Source organism: Jaculus jaculus, chromosome 9 (assembly GCF_020740685.1).
Source record: "Jaculus jaculus isolate mJacJac1 chromosome 9, mJacJac1.mat.Y.cur, whole genome shotgun sequence".
Classification (NCBI taxonomy): domain Eukaryota; kingdom Metazoa; phylum Chordata; class Mammalia; order Rodentia; family Dipodidae; genus Jaculus; species Jaculus jaculus.
Genome location: NC_059110.1, coordinates 112004282 through 112024947, shown reverse-complemented (window position 1 = coordinate 112024947; position 20666 = coordinate 112004282). Strand labels below are relative to the sequence as shown.

At 52.4% G+C, this 20666-nt stretch overlaps 1 protein-coding gene across 3 annotated transcripts in view; it reads right to left on the bottom strand.

The window, feature by feature from the left end:
• The window catches only part of Thra (thyroid hormone receptor alpha), a 38691-nt gene extending 20869 nt beyond the window's left edge, over window positions 1-17822 (bottom strand). For 2 of the 3 annotated variants that reach the window (XM_004655450.2, XM_045159321.1), the window contains exon 1: window positions 14802-14958. The gene's annotated coding sequence lies outside the window, so the exon portion shown is untranslated. Of the gene's footprint in view, window positions 1-14801; window positions 14959-17671 lie in introns of those variants that run through there. The other variant, XM_045159320.1, reaches the window with a different exon arrangement.
• Window positions 17823-20666: the final 2844 nt, after the last annotated feature.

The following is a 20666-nucleotide window of genomic DNA, read 5'->3' as shown; positions in this document are numbered from 1 at the left end:
ATGTCACAAATTGGTGCATGCATCTGAAGTTTATTTGAAGGGGCAAAAGGCCCTGGCATACCCATACTCACTCACCCTCTCTCTCTCTCTTAAAAAATAAAATAAATAAATTTGCACTTAGAGGGCTAGAAAGATGGCTCAGTGGTTAAGGCACTTGCCTGCAAAGCCTAAGAACCTAGGTTCGATTTTCCAGTACTTATGTAAAGCCGGTGGCACATGTATCTGGAGTTCATTTGCAGCCACTAGAGGCCCTGGTGTGCCCATTCTTTCTCGACCTGCCTCTATCTCACTCTCTCCTAAATAAATAAATAAAACATGTTTACAAAATTTGCACATGGAGCCAGGCATAATGGTGCATGCCTATAACCCTAGCACTCTGGAGGCTGAGGCAGGAGGATTACCACGAGTTCAAGGCTATCCTGGGCTATATAGTGAGACTTTGTCTTAAAAATAAAATAGGGCTGGAAAGATGGCTTAGTGTTTAAGGCATTTGCCTGCAAAGCCTAAGGACCCAGGTTCGATTCTACAGGTCCCACATAAGCCAGATGCACAAGGTGGCCCTTGCATCTGGAGTTCATTTGCACTGGCTAGAGGCCCTGACACGCCCATTCTCAATCTCTCTCTCTGTCTCTAATAAATAAGTAAATATAAATCTTGAAAAATAAAATAAAAAGCTAGGTCAGGCATCGTGGCTGGCGCATGCCTTTAATCCCGGTTTTGTGAGGCAGCAGGGGTAGGAAGCCTTCCATGACTTCGAGGCCATCCTGAGATTACAGTGTGAATTCCAGGTCAGCCTGGGTTAGATTGAGACCCTACCTTGAAAAAACATAAATAAAATAAAATAAAAGGGCTGGAGAGATGGCTTAGTGGTTAAGGTGCTTGCCAGCAGAGCCAAAGGACCCAGGTTCAATTCCCCACTACCCATGTAAAGCCAGAGGCACATGTGTGTGGAGTTTGTTTGCAGTAGCTACAGGCCCTGGCATGCCCATCCTGTCTCTCTCTCTCTCTCTCTCTCTCTCTTTCTCTTTCTCTCACTCTCTCCAATAAACAATATTTTAAAAAAAAATTGTTCATTTTTATTTATTTATCTGAGAGCAACAGGCAGAGAGAGAAAGAGGCAGATAGAGAGAGAGAAGATGGGCACGCCAGGGCCTCCAGTCATTGCAAACGAACTCCAGACGTGTGTGCCCCCTTGTACATGTGGCTAACGTGGGTCCTGGGGAACCGAGCCTCGAACCAGGGTCCTTAGACTTCACAGGCAAGTGCTTAACCACTAAGCCATCTCCCCAGCCCAACAATATTTTTAAATATTCATTTTTTAAGTATTTTATTTATTTATTGGGGAGAAAGAGGAAGGAACAGATAGAGTGAATAGAAGGCACACCAGGGCCTTCAGCAACTGCAAATGAACTCCAGACACATGTGCTACCTTATGCATCTGGCTTATGTAGGTTCTAGGGGAATTAAATCCAGGTTCATAGGCTTCACAGGCAAGCACCTTAACCACTAAGCCATCTCTTCAGCCCTATTTATTTTTGAGAGAGAGAGACAGACAGAGATAGAGGCAGACAAGAGAGAAAATGGGCCAACCAGAGCCTCTAGCCACTGCCAACGAACTCCATCTGCATGCGCCTCCTTGTGCATCTGGCTTTACATGGGTACTAGGGAATCAAACTTGGGTCCTTTGGCTTTGCAGGCAAGCACCTTAACTGCTAAGCCATCTCTCTAGCCCTAAAATATTGTTAAAAATTATAAACAACACTAGCAACAACATATAAAGGACTTTCCAGATGAAGAGATTTGAGTCTCAGAAAGCTTAGTCACTCCTTCGAGTTCACCCAGCCAGGAAGCAGGTGGCTCAGGAGTTACAACCTCACAACCTCGCTCTAACACCAGACTTGCTCTGCTATTTGGAGTCAGGGCAGTGGCAACTCAGGACCCCCCTCCCTCTGCAGTGCCCTTCTAAGGCCCTCACTATAGGCCTTGGTGCCTTGTCTGCACACACGTGGGCAGGTGCAGGCATGTGGGAAGGGGACAAAGGGTGCAGCTCCCCACATACAACTCCATCACGTGGCTGCGGCACCAGAGACCTCGCCCTGGCCCCCCCGCCCCGCCCCTAGGAGTTGATAAGGAGCCAGTGTGAGAGGAGGGGGCAGAGATAAGCCAGGGCACTGGGCAGGGCCAAGGTGGCAGGATGGGGCCTCTGTACCCAGGCAAGCCCCTGGAGTGGGGAGAATGGGAGGAGCACAGAGAAGTGGACTGTTCTGTCTCTGACACCCCCCAGGCCAGGACTGGGCTCTGGGGGCTGGACAGGAGACTGGAGGGGGGTGAGTGGGGAGCCTTAGCCCAGGGAGCCATCAAGAAAGTAGGTCAAGTTTTTCTTGGCTTGTGGAGAAATTCCTGTTATAAATTTATAATGGCGTAGCCAGCCCTAAGGGGTGGAGGTGGGGGAGGAGAAGGAGTGGGTGGGGATGCCCAGGGCTGGGCACTGGGGCCTGCTCCTCTCTGCCAGAACAGAGGGGCAGGGGTGAGGGGCGCTGTGGGGGCTGGGCTGGACAATGGAGGCTATTCTGTTCCCAGGGCTGTCTGTGCCCAGCAAAGCTTCATTTGGTCTGTCTGTCTGGGTCTGAATGTCTCTGTCTCTCTGTCTCTCTCTCTCTCTCTGGGCCTGGGTGTCTCCCTGTCTCCCCCCCTAGGCTGTGCCTCGGTGCTTGGCACACCCTGGCTGCGGTGCTGCCCCCGCCTGTCTCCTGCCCGCCTGGCACACTGCCACCACTTGTTTACAGAAGCTGGAAAAATCCACTCGCCAGCCTGAGGCCCAAGCGCCCCCGGGGGAGAGGAGGAGGCAGACCCAGGAGTGGGCAAATGGAGAGAGGGGCAGCCCTAGGGAACAGGCCTTGGAGGCAAGCAAAGAAGGGCCAGAGTGTGTAGAAATGGGTATTAACAGCTGTGGGCTGGGCCAGGCAGGGAACCCCAGCAACAGCCACTGGCATGGGAAGCTCCTGCCTGAGGCCACGGCTCTGGAGCCCCTCCCCCTACGTCCCACCACTACCAGTTGCTGCGGGGCAGACCTGGGGCAATGCCAACCAAAGCCACCCTGTTTATTTCCCTCCTCCTCAGCCCAGCCTTAACTCCAAATGTGTCTGGGCACTGCCAAGGGCTTGCACGTGCCCCCTGGGGGAGGGGCAGGGTCCTTGTTTGCCCCACCTCTGTGTGCTAAGCTGGATGTGCCCTGGGCCAGTGCGTGTAGCTTCAGGCTGTCGCTCACCTCTGGCAGTAGGAAGACCAAGGAGCTGCCCTCACTGCCTAGGGCACTCTTGCCCGGTACTTAGCAAGAGTCTACAGCCCCTGGGGAGTCCTGGAAGCCTCTCCAGGGATGTACCTGGGCCTCTGAGGTATCACTGAGGCCAGGCAGAGATCTCGGCACGCAGGTTGGCACAAACCAGGCGGGTGCCTTGTCAGCTGCGGTCAGGAAAAGTTCATCAGAAGAAGAGGATGCAGAAGGGGATCCACCCTGAAGGGGAGCCTCTTTCCCCTCGCAGGAACCCAGCTTAATATTCCCAAACTCCTTCCTGGCACATTCTTTGTGGTGGCAAAGCTCAGCCCCACAGACGCTGAGGGGGTGGAGCTGTAGGGTTCTGAGATTCAGCTGGACAGCAAGACCCACCTGTTGGCTGGCCTGGCCACCCACTCCTTCTTTGTCAGATAAGAGCTGCCGGGTGGCAGCTTGGGCAAAGTGCCCGAAGAGGGGGAAGCATTTCATTAAGCTTAAGTGCTCCTGCGATGGGGGGGGGACGACAGTGCGGCATCCATGGGCACCATGCCAGATTCCCACAGCCGCCTGTCCCACTCTGCACTTCTGCAGATCCCCGGGACACCCCCAGAGGAGTCGTGGGAAGGTCGGCATCTTTGAGGTGCTGTGTCCGCCCTCAGCATTTAGCTGCGGATACCGTCACACTTCCCAGTCTCTGCCCTGGGCTTTGGCCCCACCTTTCTGGGGCACCTGAACTTTGTCCTTACTGCTTTGAAGGAAGCCCGGCCCTCCTTGTCAACCACACACAGACACGGACACACACATATGTGGGCGGGGGGGGGGGAGGCAGAAAAAAGGGGAGAAAGAGGAGGAGGAATCAGGTATAAGCTGTGATGGGAAAAGAGGGGAAGAAAGGAAGGTGGGGAAGGAAGGGCAGAACAAAGAAATGGGACAGAGATGGGTAACAGAGCTAAGGATGTCAAAGAAATAGAGGGAAAAAGAAGGGAGCCTTGGGAAGGGGAAGGGGAAATGGGGGGGTGAAAGACACAAAGGAAGGGGAGAGAGATGAAGGAGGGCAGAAAAGGGAGAAAGGTAACAAAGAAAGACTGGTGGGGGGTGTCTCTACCCTGCCTTAAGTCCCACCCCATGGAAGCTGGGAGAAGGGGGAGTAGGAATGGTTTCCACGGTGACAGCTGGTTCTTGGTGGCCTGGCATGTGGGCTATTAATAGTGCTGTGGGTAGGTTCACACCTCCCTCTCCCCTTCCCCTCTGCCTGCCATTAGGGTGGTGGGGGGAGATCTCTCCCCAACCACCCACTCCCAACCCTGACTCCACACTACGGAGCCAAGAAAGAGTGATGTGGAGGGGCCAGCACAGCCATCGTGGCCCAAACACACATGGGCATGCACAGGCAGACAGGCATCTGTGTGCAGACGGGTCCCGGTGCCAACATGGGCTCCCGCAGGCAGCCACCAACCCTACGGCGGGCTGGGGGTTTGCGGCCACGGGGAAACTGCAGTAGTAACACGAGTCCCATGTGAAGGGTGACATGGTCCCCAGAGCTGGACTTCCCCAGAACCCCCAATCCCACTCTCTCAGGTATGGATCGGGGCAGGGTTGCCCCACCCAATCCTCTGCTATTCTAGTGCCAGGAAAGAGTGAAGGCAGGAAGGCAGGCACTATTTGGCAGGTGTGATGTGGCAGAGGAGTACACACAGACTCAGGCACAGCTTGGCCTGTGCGGGGGGGGGGGGGGGGGGCGGGAAGAAGGAAAGACAACCAGGCTCGGTGGGCTCCTGCTGGGTCCCCAGGAGATGGGATTCTGGAGTTTAAGAGCAGTGACCCAGAAGTCAGATCTCCTACCTACCATGCGGCTAGGGAATGGGAAATGGGAGTGGGGAATGTACCTAAGGGGGAGACTAGCTGCTTAAACAAAGGAGCCTCCTGCCCCCCCCCCAACAATGAATATAACAGGAAATTCCCCCCCGCAGGTCAGAATCAGAAAGACATAAACAGCAGCCTAGCCTTGGGCCAGATGCCTAGCTCCAACATCAAAGACTGTGCTTTGCAACCCACTCCCCCATAACCTCACCCACCTGCTCTTCTTCTCCCCCCTCCCCTGACCCAAGCCAACTCTATCAGGCATCAAGATGTGTTCCTGGGTCTAAGGGTTACCCCTGGTCATGTGCTGATGGGTAGCTGTGCCCACACCTATGCGCAAAGAGCTCAGGCCTTTCTTCACCAGACCACAGAACTTCAGGGCCTCTGACTCAATTCCCCTCTGCAGGAATGTATGCAGGAGATCCAAGTAGACAAGAAGGCAGAATTAGAAGCACCCCCAAGCTGGGCATGGTACATTTCCCCCACCCCTCCCCTGCAGCCAGTGGGTAATTGGAGCTGGGAGCTGGGGCAGCTGAATGCTGTAGGCATGAATGTCACGGGGCCAAGGCGCTTGCTGCAGATGGCATTACGGGCACAAGGCTTGGGGTGTCTGTACTTCCCCCTGGTAAGGCAGGAGGAGTTGCCTGCCAGCTACAGGGAGCATCGGCGCCGAGGAAGGGAGGGGATGTTGGAGGGGGAAAGAAAAGCAGTAGGTTCTAAGCACCCCGTGGAGGCGGGAGCCAGCCCCCAACCCAGTCAGAACTGGCCTAGGGAATGAGGGATAGAGAGAGAGGGGGAAAAGGAGATACAGGAGAGGGAGGGAGGGTGGCAACAGGAAAAGGAGGAAGAATCAAAGGGATTAAGAAGTGTGAGAGAGAGAGAGAGAGAGAGAGAGAGAGAGAGAGAGAGAGAGAGAGAGAGAGAGAGAGAGAGAAGGAGAGGGAGAGCAAGAACATAAGCACAGCAAATGCAGCTGAGTCTCCGGCACACACATGGACACGTGCGGACACACACCCTCATCGCGCATGCGCAGAGCGGCAGGGCTCCGGTCCCCATTCCAGGAGATATTCAGAGCCCTCCCTAGCCCACACATGTACAAAAACACTCTCCCATGAACGCATGCACAACACACCCACTCACTTATGTGTACGGAAAAATGCTGATAGCCACCAAAGCCCACCCCATCCCCCTCCCCGGCCCTGGTAAAAGAGAAAATGAAATAGACAGCCAGGGCTTCTGAGCCAAGAGCCCATCTTTTCCTTATGGGAGGAAGAGAGGAGGAAGAGGAGGTAGGCTGGGCACTCAGCCCAATCACATGGCTCTTTGCCAATGCTGGAGGTGTGGCTATGCCTTTGGCACTATCTGGTAACCCTCAACCCAAGCTCCTCAGGCCAAGTGCCCACCTCAAAGCAGAAGAGCAGAGCATTTCTGGGCACAGAAATACTCACCTTGCTCCATGGTCTAGCTATAAATTTCTGACCTCTCCGCACATACAAGAGGGAGGTCCCCATTGGTACCCCCGTTTTTAGCATGCCAGGTGACACTAAGGTAAAACCACATGTGCCTGACTGCATGAGTCACAGATGTCTCAGTGAGAGGCAGGATGGTCTCTGGTTCCTGGTGGCATGTGCTAGCCCAGGAAGGGAGGAGTCACCAATTACCATGCCAAGCAGCAATATGGATTAAACATGCTCTCATCTCGTCTTATCATTTCTTTTTTTAAAAAAAATATTTATTTTATATATTTTTTTATTTTTTAGTTTGGTTTATTTTTATTTATTTATTTGAGAGTGACAGACAGAGAAAGAGGCAGAGAGAGAGAGAGAATGGGCACGCCAGGGCTTCCAGCCACTGCAGACGATTTCCAGATGTGTGCGCCCCCTTGTGCATCTGGCTAACATGGGTCCTGGGGAATCGAGCCTCAAACCGGGGTCCTTAGGCTTCACAGGCAAGCGCTTAACCGCTAAGCCATCTCTCCAGCCCATTTTTTGGTATTTTCAAGGTAGGGCCTCACTGTAGCTCAGGCTGACCTGGAGCTTACTATGTAGTTTCCGGGTGGCCTCGAACTCAAGGCGATCCTCCTACTTCTGTCTCCCCAGCACTGTGATTAAAGGTGTGCACCACCATGCCTCGCTACTTTATTTTTATTTACTTAGTTGTTTGTTTGTTTTCAAAATATATTTTTTTTATTTATTTGAGAGAGAAAGAGGTAGATAGAGAGAATGGGCGTGCCAGGACCTCCAGCCACTGCAAATGAACTCTGGATGCATGCACCCCCTTGTGCATCTGGTTTACGTGGGTCCTGGAGAATTAAACGGGGGCCCTTAGGCTTCACAGGCAAACGCCTTAACTACTAAGCTATCTTTCCAGCTCTATTTTTTTTGAGGTAGGGTCTCGCTCTAGCCCAGGCTCACCGGGAATGCACTATGTAGTCTCAGGCTGGCCTGGAACACAGGGTGGAGGTGCTGGGATGAAAGGCATCGCCACCATGCCCAGCTATCACCTTATCATCTCTGTAGTGCTAAGGAGCAAATTTAGGATATTTCATGCATGCTAGGCAAGTGCTCTGCTACTGAGCTACACTCTCACCCATAAAATGATGCTCCTCCCCACCCCCTAGGTAGGTTCTCACTCTAACTCGGGCTGAACTGAAATTCACTATGTATTCTCAGGGTGGTCTCAAACTCAGGGCAATCCTCCTACCTCTGCCTCCCAAGTGCTGGGATTAAAGGCTTGTGCCACCATGCATGGCTTTGTTTTAATTTTAATTTTGAGAGAGAAAGAGGCAGAGAGAGAGAGAGAGAGAGAGAGACAAAGAATGGGTGTGCCCGGATCTTCAGCCTACTGTGAGTGAACTCCAGACAAGTGTGCCCCCTTGTATGCATATGTGACATTGTGCACTTGCATCACCGTGTGTCTGGCAATGTGGGACCTAGAAATTTGAACATGAGTTCTTAGGCTTTGTAGGCAAGCGCCTTAACCACTAAGCCATCTCTCTAGCCCCCAGCTCCATTTTTATAATTTTTGTTTTATTTATGTGTGTGTGTATATGTATGCCAGAGTCTCTTGCCATTGCTAATGAATGCCCATCCAGCTTTACATGGGTGGCTAGGGAATTGAACCTGGGCCAGTAGGCTTTGCAAGCAAGCACCTTTAACTACTTAGTCATGTCCCCAATGTTATGGTCTTTACCCTCACCTTGAATGGGACAGATATCATTGTTTCTATATAATAAAAGCCAAGGTCCAAGCCAAGCCAGGCATGGTAGTGCACACCTTTAATCTCAGTATTCAGGAGGCAGAGATAGGAGGATTGCTGTGAATTTGAGGCCAGCCTGAGACTACATAGTGAATCCCAGTTCAGCCTGGGTTAGAGTGAGACCCTACCTTGAAAAACAAAATAAAAAACCAAACCAAACAACAACAAAACCCCCAAAAACCCAGGCCCGGCGCTCACGTTTTGCCAGGCGTGGTGGCGCCCACCTTTAATCCCAGCACTCGGGAGGCAGAGGTAGGAGGATCGCTGTGAGTTCAAGACCACCCAGAGACTCCATGATGAGTTCAAGGTCAGCCTGGGCTAGAGTGAAACCCTACTTCAAAAAATAAAAAAAAAATAAAAAAATAAAAAACCCCACAAAACTCAGGCCCAAAGTTACACAACTGTTGAGTGGTTAAAAAAAAAACTCAGCCCTGAGTGGGCATGGTGGCGCCCTCGGGAGGCAGAGGTAGGAGGATCTCTGTGAGTTCAAAGCCACTCTGAGACTACATAGTGAATTCCAGGTCAGCCTGAGCTAGAGCGAGACCCTACCTGGAAAAACCAAAACAAAACAAAAAACAAAAACAACCGAGCACCCAATTCCCAGTCTGCACTGTTTCTGTATACCACAACTACCCTCACAAAAGTTCTGACATTCCCCAAGCACCTCTGCAGCCGTGAGAACTGGCATTGAAGATTGGCTCCCATTCCAAAGACTCCAGACCACTCTATCAAGAAGCGCTGTCCATTGCCCTTGCTTCACCTTGAAGGACAGCCGCTGAATAAATGGGGCTTGGGGAAGAGAGGATCCTGATCGTCCGCTCCAAAGAGGCACCCCATGACAGATCCAGGATCCCCAGGTGCCGTGTGTACCATGCTGCTCCACACTTATTGTCTCTTTCTCTCTGCCACCTCCTCTCACCAATGTGTGCTATGTGCTGGGGACAGGAATCTGACAACTGTGGGCCAGCGCTAAGTCCTGACTGATGGATGGTAGGTAGATGGTTTGCTGGGCTTTTGGAAGCAAGGGCCCCTGAGCCCTTCACTAGGTGTGGGAAGATGGCATTGCTTAGCTTGGAATCTTTCTCCCTTGCTCTGCCAAAACTCATACTTGCCCCAAGAGAGATGCAATGATACCCAAACACTCACACATGCCTTTAGCTGAGGAGGTGTGCCCCAGGCTGAGATGTCGTGACTCTGTAAGCTAAAAGGTGAGAGTCAAAGGAAGGTGGGCAGAGAGGGGACTGGGCTTTCTTCCATACATTGGTTCCAACTTGCAAAAGGATGTGGGAGAGAGAGAGGTGGTATATGAATGGTGCAGATGCTGGAGGCTGGAGACCCCCTGGGCCCCACTCATTCCCATTTCTGTACGTAATGTTAGGAGATCGCTTCTCCACCGCACTTCTCCAAGAAATCCCAGGGTCCCCAGGCTTCCAGGTTTCTTTATATTAACAGCTAACACATATAGCTTGATATAAACTTGGCATATTTTGAGAGAGGAGGAGGTTAAGATGTGGTTTTACTGTGTAGCTAAAAAGGCTAGCTTAGGGCTGGATAGATGACTTAGTGGTTAAGGCACTTGCCTGAGAAGCCTAAGGATCCAAGTTCGACTCCCCAGAACCCACGTAAGTCGGACACACAAGGTGATCCACCACACAAACTGCATAAGTCTACAGGGGGGTGCACGCATATGGAGTTCGTTTGCAGAGGCTAGAGGCCCTGGTGCGCCAATTCTCTCACTCTCTCTCTTTCTATTAAAAAAAAAAAAATCTGGGCTGGAGAGATGGCTTAGAAGTTAAGCTCTTGCCTGTGAAACCTAAGGACCCCAGTTTGAGGCTTGATTCCCCAGGACCCACGTAAGCCAGATGTACAAGTTGGTGCATGTGTTTGGAGTTCGTTTGCAGTGGCTGGAAGCCCTGATGTGCCCATTCTCTCTTTCTGCCTCTTACTCTCTCTGTTGCTCTCAAATAAATAAATAAACAAATACACACACACACACACACACACACACACACACAGGCTCCTTAAAAAAAAAAAAAATCCCTTGCTAGGCATGATGGCATATGCCTTTTATATCAGCACTCAGGAGGCAGAGGTAGGAGGATTGATATAAATTCAAGGCCACCCTGAAACTACCTAGTGAATTCAAGGTCAGCCTAGGCTAAAGCAAAACCCTACCTTGAGAAACAAACAAACAAAAAAAGGCTAGCCTAGACTTTCTAGTCCTCCTTTTTCCCTAGCCTCAGTGCTGGGATACAGGCCTATGTTAACACACCTGGCTGTGAACTGAGCATTTTAAAAACTCATTATATACATATACACATACATATAAATACATGTAAATATTTTTAATTTTACTTGAGAAAGGTTCTCATGTAGCCCAGACTGGCTTCCAGCTTTCTATGTAGCTGAAATTGGCCTTGAACTCTTTTTTTAAAAAACACTTTTAAGATTTATTTTATTTATTTGCAAGGGGAGAGAGAGAGAGAGAGAGAGAGAGAGAGAGAGAGGAAACAGAGAGAATGGGCATGCCAGGGCCTCCAGCCACTGCAAACGAACTCCAGAGGCATGCGCCCCTTTGTGCATCTGGCTTATGTGGGTACTGGGGAATCAAACCTGGGTCCTTTGGCTTTGCAGGCAAGTACCTTAACAGCTAAGCCATCTCTTCAGCCTTGGCCTTGACCTCTTGATCCTTTTACCTCAGCTTCCCAAGCAATTAATATATTTTAAAACCTACAAATGTCAAAAGCTAAATGAGGTAGATATTATCATCCCTAGTTTACAGATAAGGCAAAAAGGAAGTTAAGTCTTTTTCTCAAGGTCACACAACCAGAGGGAGGCTGAAATAGGATTCAGATCCAGGCAATCATGCTACAAAATAAAGCCAAAACAAAACCAAAACTCTGCTCTTAACTATGACAGCATATCACCTTCTAGAAGAAAGATGGCTTGGGGCTGGAGAGATAGCTCAGTGGTTAAGGCACTTGCTTGCAAAGGCTGACAGACCAGGTTCAATTCTCTAGTACCCATGTTAAAGGCCAGGTGCACAAAGTGGCCAATGCCTCTGGAGTTCATTTGCAGAGACAAGAGGCCCTGGTGTGCCCATATCTCTGTGTCTCTGTTTTCTCTCTCTCTCTCTCTCTCTCTCTCGCTCGATCGCTAGCTTTCTGTCTTTCTGCTTGTAAATAAATAAATAAATAAATAAATAAATTTTTTTGAAAAGAATGATGCCTTGTTGTCATGTTCTTCAATCCAGTGCTTCCTCAATCCCAGCATAACATAAGCAGCTGTAGCCTCAGAACCAGGCCTGAGGCTGGGCAATGAAGACACAGCTGTTGGGCATCTCTGAGGTGGGTCTCAGCTGCCACGGGTATGGATAAAGGCCATCACCAGTCCCGCTGTGGACACAGCTGGGTCCTGCCAGCTCCCGCCACTGCCCAAGGGGGGCATGCTTTTCCCGCCCTCCTGGGTCAGTTAAGGGAGGAGGAGCCTCCTCACTGCCTTCTAGAGGAGCTGCAGCCTGCACAGAACTGGTGTTCCATGGCTAGGTCTAACAGCTTGAGGGGTCAGCACAGGCAATAGCTAACTCCCCCTTCCCAGCCCCCTCAACTTGCTGGCCAAACCACAGCTACAGGCACTGAGGAAGAGCAGGATGTCCTGAGCAGCCAGCTGAGCCCCTCGCCCCACCCCCCACCCCAACCTCCTGCTGACCCCAGAGGCAGGCTGGGCGGGGCACAGGGCCTGAGTTTGAGCATTAACAACTGGAAAAGTATGAAGAATGTTGCTACCAGTTAGTTCCCAGCTCTGAGAAGAAAGGCTGTGATAGAAACAGAGACAAGCTCAGGGTGAGAGTTAAGGACTGGCAGACAAACAAGAAGAGACGGGGGGGGGGGGGGGGGGGAAGAGTCAGACACCCCAAGACAGAGCAACAGAAAGAGAGATAGAGTTAGAGAGAAATTCCAAGTCAAAAATACACATCACTCATGCAGACACTCGCCAGCATATGGCCTGCTAAGGAAAGCTTCCAAGTTTGGACAGGAGGGCCAGAGGTGAGAAAAGGGGAGGACTCACAGTGGGAGGCAGGCACTGGTGACAACTGAGGATCCCCAGGAATGGCCCAGGCAAATGACCCCAGCAGGCACAGCCAGGTCTCCGTGGGCTTCCAGGGAAGGGATGAGAGAACAGCCAGAGAGCCTCCCCCAGCTCTTCCCAAGATACCCCTCCCCCAGCAGCGTGGACAATCCCAGCTCCTAGAATTCACTGGACACGCTTCAGGCCCATGACTCGGCTCTCTGGAACCCCCTTGCACCCACTTTTCTCTTGTTTCACTGTCTAAAAGAAAGGAAGAAGGGGGGGTGGTTCATTGCTACACAGTGGCTGAGCCTAGAAGAAGAGAAAAGAAAGAGGGGAAAGTCTATGTGTCTCTAGGTGTGTGCTTTGCTCGCCTGTCCCCTTTTGCGGTGTAACCACTGGGGTTATCCGGACAGTGCCAGACGGACCTGTGACTGTGTAGACCCAGCCTGGTGCAAGGTTCCTGCACCTGAGTCTATGGGACTGGGCACAAAGAAAACGCACCTGTGCCTGGCTCTTCCCACAGTCCATCAATTAACAAGCGTTTACAGAGCGCACCCTGTGCTGGGCTCTGGGTGGGATCCAGAGCTCTTCTCTCGGGGTCTCAAGGAGCTTGCCATCTAGCAACTGGGAGGTATGACAAGGGACAATGACGGCAGTGTTATCGGGAATGCAGGCTTTGCACCATTATGCAGGGAAGTCTTTTTCATACAGGCGAATCTAATTTTCTCAGGAGCAGGGATTGCATTGTCCACAGGACCTCGGAGCGGCACAAGGAAGAGTCCAGGAAAATACTTGTTGCTAAGTTGTGTACACATGTCCTGACGGGTGGCTGCGTCTACGTTTGACCGAGTGACAGTGACTGTCATGGCAGGCGATGATGACTGCATGACTGGGCACATGTGAACACGTGTGTGTGTGTGACTCTGAGTGGCAGGGTCTTTTGTAATGGTGCGGCCGTGTGCAACTGCTCCATGCGCATGCATGCATGCGATAGTGACTTTCTCTGTGTGGGTGACAGTTGACTCCTCCTTGCCCCTGTGTGTGACAGTATCTCGTGTGACCCTGTGCGTGGGTATGTGCATCGCTTGGTCTCCCTGCTCTCGGTCTCTCGTGGGTGTGTCCCGCCCCTCTGAGCTCCACAGTACAGTGGCAGCCTGCCTCTCTTCCCTTGTCCCCATGTGGGTGTGTCCCGTAGCTCCTGTCCTTGAATCAGCCTGGGTGTCCCTGGGTGTGCATGTGGCTGTGTGGGCATATCTGTGTCTGCATGTCACCTCTGCTTTCCCCCTTCATGTAGGACAATGGCCCCCTTCATCCCCTCCCCCTTCTGGGGCCAGAGCCAGCATTCAGGGGCAGGCTCCCATCTCGCTGGTTTTCCGTCTGTGAGCCTCTTTCCCCCCCCCCCCACCTCCAATCCTTGGAACGGGTGGCTCTCTGTTGCCTCTGACATCTTCCCAGGCCTTCCTTTCACAGTGGACAAGGGAAGGCCCAAGACAGAAAAGGGGCACCGGAGACACGTTGCAAAGGAAGGGAAACAAGGGAGGGGGGGGGAGCTCACATATAACACAGGTCCATTCCTTTCTCTCTTCCCCTACCAGCAGCCAGCAGCTCTCCTAATTATCCAGAGACCATCAAGCACACCCTCACTACTACACACACACACCCCACACACACTCACACCCCCATCCCAGCCGCCGCGTTTTTGCAATTAGGAGTGTTGCAACCACAGAGCCATGCTTAACTGGGGAGGCGGTGAGGGGAGGGGGACTTCCCTCTCCCCCAGCCCATGCAAGCCCCGATCACAAGCAATGGTACTCACACTGCCCTCTGCAGCTGGAGGCAGCTTTGCAAAGAGCATTTGGCCTCCGAGGTTTGGGGGGGGGGGGCGGGCAGGCGGGGGGGGGACACAGACCTCCGGCGCACCGTAAACAAACCTCGGCGCGGCGGGCGGGGGAGCCTCGGCAGCGGGGGCCCGGCCCGGGAATGCGCAGCAGACCAACCGGACAGAGGCCGGGCGGGCCCTCGAGGGGGAGGCCCAGACGCCATCTCCGTCTGCGAATCCCCCCCCCCAGCAACACACACACCGGGGAGCCCACCGACCTCCTCCTAGCAGCACCTCCCTTCCCCGGGGCGTTAAGTTGCAAGCTCTGGGACAGTGACAGGGTCATCGGGGCGCCGGAAAATAAGGTGGAGGTTAGCGGTGGGAAGCCCCTAGGCGGTCCCCACCCCCCCCAACCCCGACTTCAGCCCGTCGGCGAGCTGGCCAAGGGGACCCGAGGCTTTGCATAATCAATCGCGACATATTTGCATATTAATGCCCCCTTCGCTCCCTCCTCCTTACCTCGGCGTGGCGCGCGCTGGACCGGGCTGGGACAGCGACGCAGGGTGTGTGTATGTGTGTGTGTGTGTGTGTGTGTGTGTGCGCGTGTGTGTGTATGTGTGTGGGGTGGGGGGAGGGTCTCAGCGCCCCGTGCCGGGGGCGTCCATGGGGGGCCGGTAGGGCCCGGGCCGCCCGCCTCCAGCGCCGGGGTGTGAGTGCGAGTGAGCGCGGGGGGGGGCGGGGGGCGAGTGTGGCGGCCCCGCGGCTCCTCCGGCAGAGGCGGCGGCCGCTCTGGCTCCTCCCTCCCCCGCCCCGCTCCGCTTCGGTTGGGGCTCGGGCTCCGCGCGCCCGGCCCGGCTCGCGGCTGCTCCCTGCAGGCCGCCGCCGCCGCCGCCGCCGTGGGCTCCCGCCCCCACCCCCACCCCCACCCCCCACCCGCCGCCGCCGCCGCCGCCGCCGCCGCGCCCCGGGACCCCGGCCAAGCTGCTCGGCCCGACACCCCTCCAAACCGCTCGAGCCCTGCCTGGCCTGGCTCGGCTCGGACTCCTCCTCGCCTTACCTACCCAGTGCTGGTGGCCCGGGTCGAGCGAGTGGTATTTGGTGACACATTTTGGAAAAGATGTCATTAAAAAAAAAAAAAGCAAAAAAAAAAAAAAAAAAGCTTTTACTCGCAGGGAGAATGTGTGTATGTTTTGGTTTACACTCTGGGGTAAGGGAGGAACTATCGAGGAGCTTTTTGCAGCATATAAATTCGGGGCGGGAGAAAGGGCGCGGGAAAGCCAGATTACCAAACGCCAGGTGTGTAGAGTTCATTTGAGAGTTCGGGTCCCTTCTCCCCCAGGAACTCTCTGCGTGACCTTGAACAAATCACAGCTGCTAGGAGTGCAGCTTCCTCCGGTTTAAAATACAAGGGTTGGACTGGTGACTTCTGAGGTCCCCTTAACTTCAATCATCCCGTTTTTAACCTTTGGGGAGGCTCGCGCCACGCTCCCCACTCCCCTCTCGTTTGCAACATCCATGTCGGATCTACTGCCTCGCTTGCAAACGCCCCCCTTTCTTCACAGAAGCTCTTTCTATTCCACGCCACCAGCCGTTCCTCAACAATCTGCTCCCCCTGCTGAGCATGGGGAGGGGGGCACCATTTGCCACAGCTCATCCCCCCGCCCCTCCCAGCTTCTGTGAGGTGGTTATTTCCTCTCATTTACCCCGGCTGGTACCGGGACTAATCAAAGGATGGTGCCTGCATATAAATGGACTCCCTTTCCCGGAGCTGAGGTCGGCCTCTATGCCAATCCCAGACCCTTGCGCGCGCGCACACAGGAACGCACGCGCGCGTTCACACACACACACACACACACACACACACACACACACACACACACACACACCTGCTTTCATGGACATAAAATCCTGCCAATGACGCCAGAGCCCCTTTCATCTCGGGATCTCCTAGCGCCAGACAGAGGTCTAATTGCCCTAGCACCCCCCCTCTGGCCCCGCCGGTTCCCCCGCTGTCATTAGCCCAGTTTTACCAGCGGGGGCCATAACCATCCCACGGCTCCTAGGGCGGGGCTCCTGCCTCCACAGCCTTGGGGAGGAGAGTGTGTGTGTGTGTGGGGGGGTGCTCTGCTAATCGCCCAGTTTGTACTGGGCAGAATCATTTGTTGACTGGGATTCTAACAGACTAATCAAGTTGTTCTACCCTCGTTCCCCCGTGGTTGTCAGCCACCTACATCCTCAGCTCACGAGGAACCACTTCTCTTACAAGGAGTATTAAGGGTTCGCAATGCGTGGGGGAGGGGCAATTGCCTCTTTTGGGGGGGGTTGTCCCTTGGGACCACAGGGAGGAGAAGGGCGCCTGGAATGAAGGGGAAAGTAAAGTAGGCAGGGTGAGGGGTATGAGTGCCGGGAGCCTGCAGTGTGCAGTGGCAGCTGCAGTGGGGAGTTGAGGCTGCAGTGTGCAAAGAGCGAATCTGTTCAGCCTGGGCTTCCAGTGGACATGCAACAGCTGCAGCGTGAGGCTGGAAGCTGCGGCATGCAGTCGGCGTAGTGTGGAGTGGGAGGCGCGTTGAGGGTGGCTGTCTGCCAGTTGATGCCGACTCAACAGTGATCAGGTTTGGCTGTAACCCTGGGGGGGTGGGGAACCAGGCTGCAGGGTACAGGGATCAGGAAACATGTGCTTCCCAATATGGAAATAGTCCCCTGGGAATGAGCTGCCTAAGGAGTGGGGAGATAGACCAGGGGAAGTACAATTATATTCTGCCTCAACAGGACAGAACTTTGAGACAGTGGTGAGGTCCAGGCAGTAATCTCTACCGCGGGACCAGGGAAAGGGACGATGAAATCCAGAAAGGTGCCATTATTTTGTCATTCTGTCTTCTGTCTTTTTTTTTTTTTTTTTTTTAAACAAGGTCTTGCTACATAGCCCAGAATGCCTGGAACTCATCATGATCCTCCTGCCTCTGCCTCCTGAGTGCTGAGTCCTGGGATCAAAGGCATGCTCTACCACTCCTGGCCATTCTGTCTTTCTCCACCACATCTGTCTTTCATGCAAGGTCCTAACGATGTAGGACGTTTTCTGAAATGTTAGACATTCCTCCCCAAATGAAATCCGAGAGCCATTGTCACCAAATGAAGCACCTCCCAATCCACCTTTACTCAGCCCCTGCCAGGGACAGAATGGGACAGAACGCAAAGACAAAAGGTCTGACATTCCCATTTTCTCCTGGGTTCTCAATACAGGCGACAGAACTGGACAAGGGCAAGATTGAAGGGCATGCTGCCTCCAGAGCCAACATCTCCCCAAATGCCAGGATCCAGTCCAGGTCTGGGCTTATAGCCCCTGTCCTGGTGTTGCATCATCCCTCTCACCACCCGCTCACCCTGCCCACCTGTTTTCCTGAAGCTTCTATTTCTTCTCAGACTCAGTTCATCCCCAGCTTATGTTCTCTCTTTGCCACGAACCCTCTCACTCAGATTCTCCCCTCCTATCCCCCCATCTATGCTTCAGAGCATGCTTTGCACCTATGGTGAAGCCGGAGGGTGGGGCATGAGTGAGACCCTCCAAGAGGCTCTGTCTGCCAGCCCCTTCCCCTCCAGCTTCGATTTTGGTTGCCAAGGAAGCAGCAGGAACAGCCTGTTCTCTGGGCTCCAGTGGGAGCAGCCATGCCCAGGCCCCTCCCCCTTTCCTTCCCTCAGCTCCCTCCCTTCCTCCAAACTGTTGCTAGGAAGCACCCCAAGATTTCTTGAGGGTTCCATCCCCTAGGGTCCGGGGATGTCTTTCTGCAGAACTTGCCCCCAAAGCTTAGCAGCTAAGACCCTACCCCGCAACATTCACCTCTGCTAGGAATCTTGTATGTCCCTAGCGATTTGGAGAAATGGAACAGATGGGTCTCTCTTCCATCCAGCCCTGTAGCTAGCTAGCTAGCTAGCCAAGGCCTCAGTAGTTCATTTGATGCTGGGAGTCAAACTGAGAGCCAGCACACTAGCTCTACCATCAAGCTTCACCCCTAGCCCCCATCTTGTCTTGACTTCTTGGGCTTTGAGTAATGTCATCAAGGGATAAAGTGATCAGCAGGCATCCTGTGGCTTGGCAAATGACTGCATTTATTGGGGATATTCTGGAAAGATGGCAAAGAAAACTGAGGTTCCACCAGCTGAGAGAACCTAAACCCAGATGTTTCTTCCTCTCAGTTATCTCCCAACCAAGAAGTGATGGAGGGGGCTGGAGAGATGGCTTAGAGGTTAAGCACTTGCCTATGAAGCCTAAGGACCCAGGTTCCAGGCTCGATTCCCCAGGACCCACATAAGCCAGATGTACAAGGTGGCATATGCATCTGGAGTTCATGTGCAGTGGTTGGAGGCCCTGGTGCGCCCATTCTCTCTCTCTGCCTCTTTCTCTGTCGGTCACTCTCAAATAAATAAATTTAAAAAAAAAAGTGATGGAGGGGCCTGGATGGATGGCCTTGCAGTTAAGACACTTGCCTACAAAATCAAATGACCTAGGTTTGATTCCCCAGGACCCACGTAAACCAGATGCACAAGGTGGCATATGCATCTGGAGTTCATTTGCTGCAGCTGGAGGTCCTGGCACACTCATTCTCTCTCTCTCTGCCTCCCTCCCTCTCTCTCTCTCTCTCAAATAAATAAATGAAAAAATATATTAAGCCAGGCATGGTGGCACATGCCTTTAATCCCAGCACTCGTGAGGCAGAGGTAGGGATTGTCATGAGTTTGAGGCCAGCCTGAGAGTAGAGTGAATTCCAGATCAGCCTAGCCTAGAGTGAGACCCTACCTTGAAAAAACAAAAATAAATAAATAAATAAACTATTTAAAAAGAAAGAGAGGGCTGGAGAGATGGCTTAGCTGTTAAGCGCTTGCCTGTGAAGCCTAAGGACCCCAGTTTGAGGCTCAATTTCCCCAGGACCCACTTTAGCCAGATGCACAAGGGGGCACATGCGTCTGGAGTTTGTTTGCAGTGGCTGGAAGCCCTGGCGTGCCCATTCTCTCTCTCTCTATCTGCCCCTTTCTCTCTCTGTCTGTCACTCTCAAATAAATAAATAAAAATGAACAAAAAAAAAATTAAAAAAAAAAAAAAGAAAGAGAGAGAGAAGGTTGGAGAGATGGATTAGTTGTTAAGGTATTTGCCTGCAAATGCCTGCAAAGCCAAAGGATCCTGGTTCTATTCTCCAGGACCCATATAAACCAGCTGAATCTGGACTTCGTTTGCAGTGGCTGGAGACCCTGGCGTACCCATTCTGTCCCTCTCTTTCTCTCACTCTCTCTTCCTCTTTCTGTCTCTCAAATAAATAAATAAATAAAATATATTTTAAAAAAAATAAGAAGAAGCCGGGTGTGGTGGTGCATGCCTTTAATCCCAGCACTTGGGAGGCAGAGGTAGGAGGATCATTGTTGAGTATGAGGCCACCCTGAGACTCCATAGTGAATTCCAGGTCAGCCTGGGCTAGAGTGAGACCCTACCTCGAAAAACCAAAAACAAAAAAAGAAAGAAAGAAAGAAAGGAAGAAAGAAAGAAAGAAAGAAAGGAAGAAAGAAAGAAAGGAGGCAGGCAGGCAAGCCAGGTGTGGTGGTGCATACATTTAATCCCAGTACTTGGGAGGCAGAGGTAGGAGGATCACCATGAGTTCAAGGCCACCCTGAGACTACATAGTGAATTCCAGGTCAGCCTGGGCTAGAGTGAGACCCTACCTCGAAAAACCAAAAACAAAAAAAGAAAGAAAGAAAGAAAGAAAGAAGGAAAGAAAGAAAGAAAGAAAGCAGGCAAGCAAGCAAGCAAGCCAGGTGTGGTGGTGCATACATTTAATCCCAGTACTTGGGAGGCAGAGGTAGGAGGATCACCATGAGTTCAAGGCCACCCTGAGACTACATAGTGAATTCCAGGTCAGCCTGAGCTAGAAGGAGACACTACCTTAAAAAAAAGAAAAAAAAAAAAAAAAAAAGGACTGGTGAGATGGCTCAGTGCTTAAAGGTAAAGGTGCTTGTTTATAAAGCCTGATGGCCCACGTTTGATTTCCTAGTATTCATGTAAAGCCAGATGCACAAAGTGGCACATGCATCTAGAATTTGTTTGCAGTTGCAGGAGGCTATGGTATGCCTATTCTCTCTCTCTCTCTCTCTCTGTCTCTCTCTCTCTCTCTCTCTCACACACACACACTCAAGTAAATAAAAAATATTTTTAAAAAGCCAGGCATGGTGGCATATGTCTTTAATCCCAGCACTTGGGAAGCAGGGGTAGAAGGATCACTGTCTGTTTGAGGTCACTCTGAGACTCCATAATGAATTCCAGGTCAGCCTGAGGTAGAGTAAGACCCTACTTTGAAAAAAGACAGGAAGGAAGGAAGGAAGGAAGGAAGGGAGGAAGGAAGG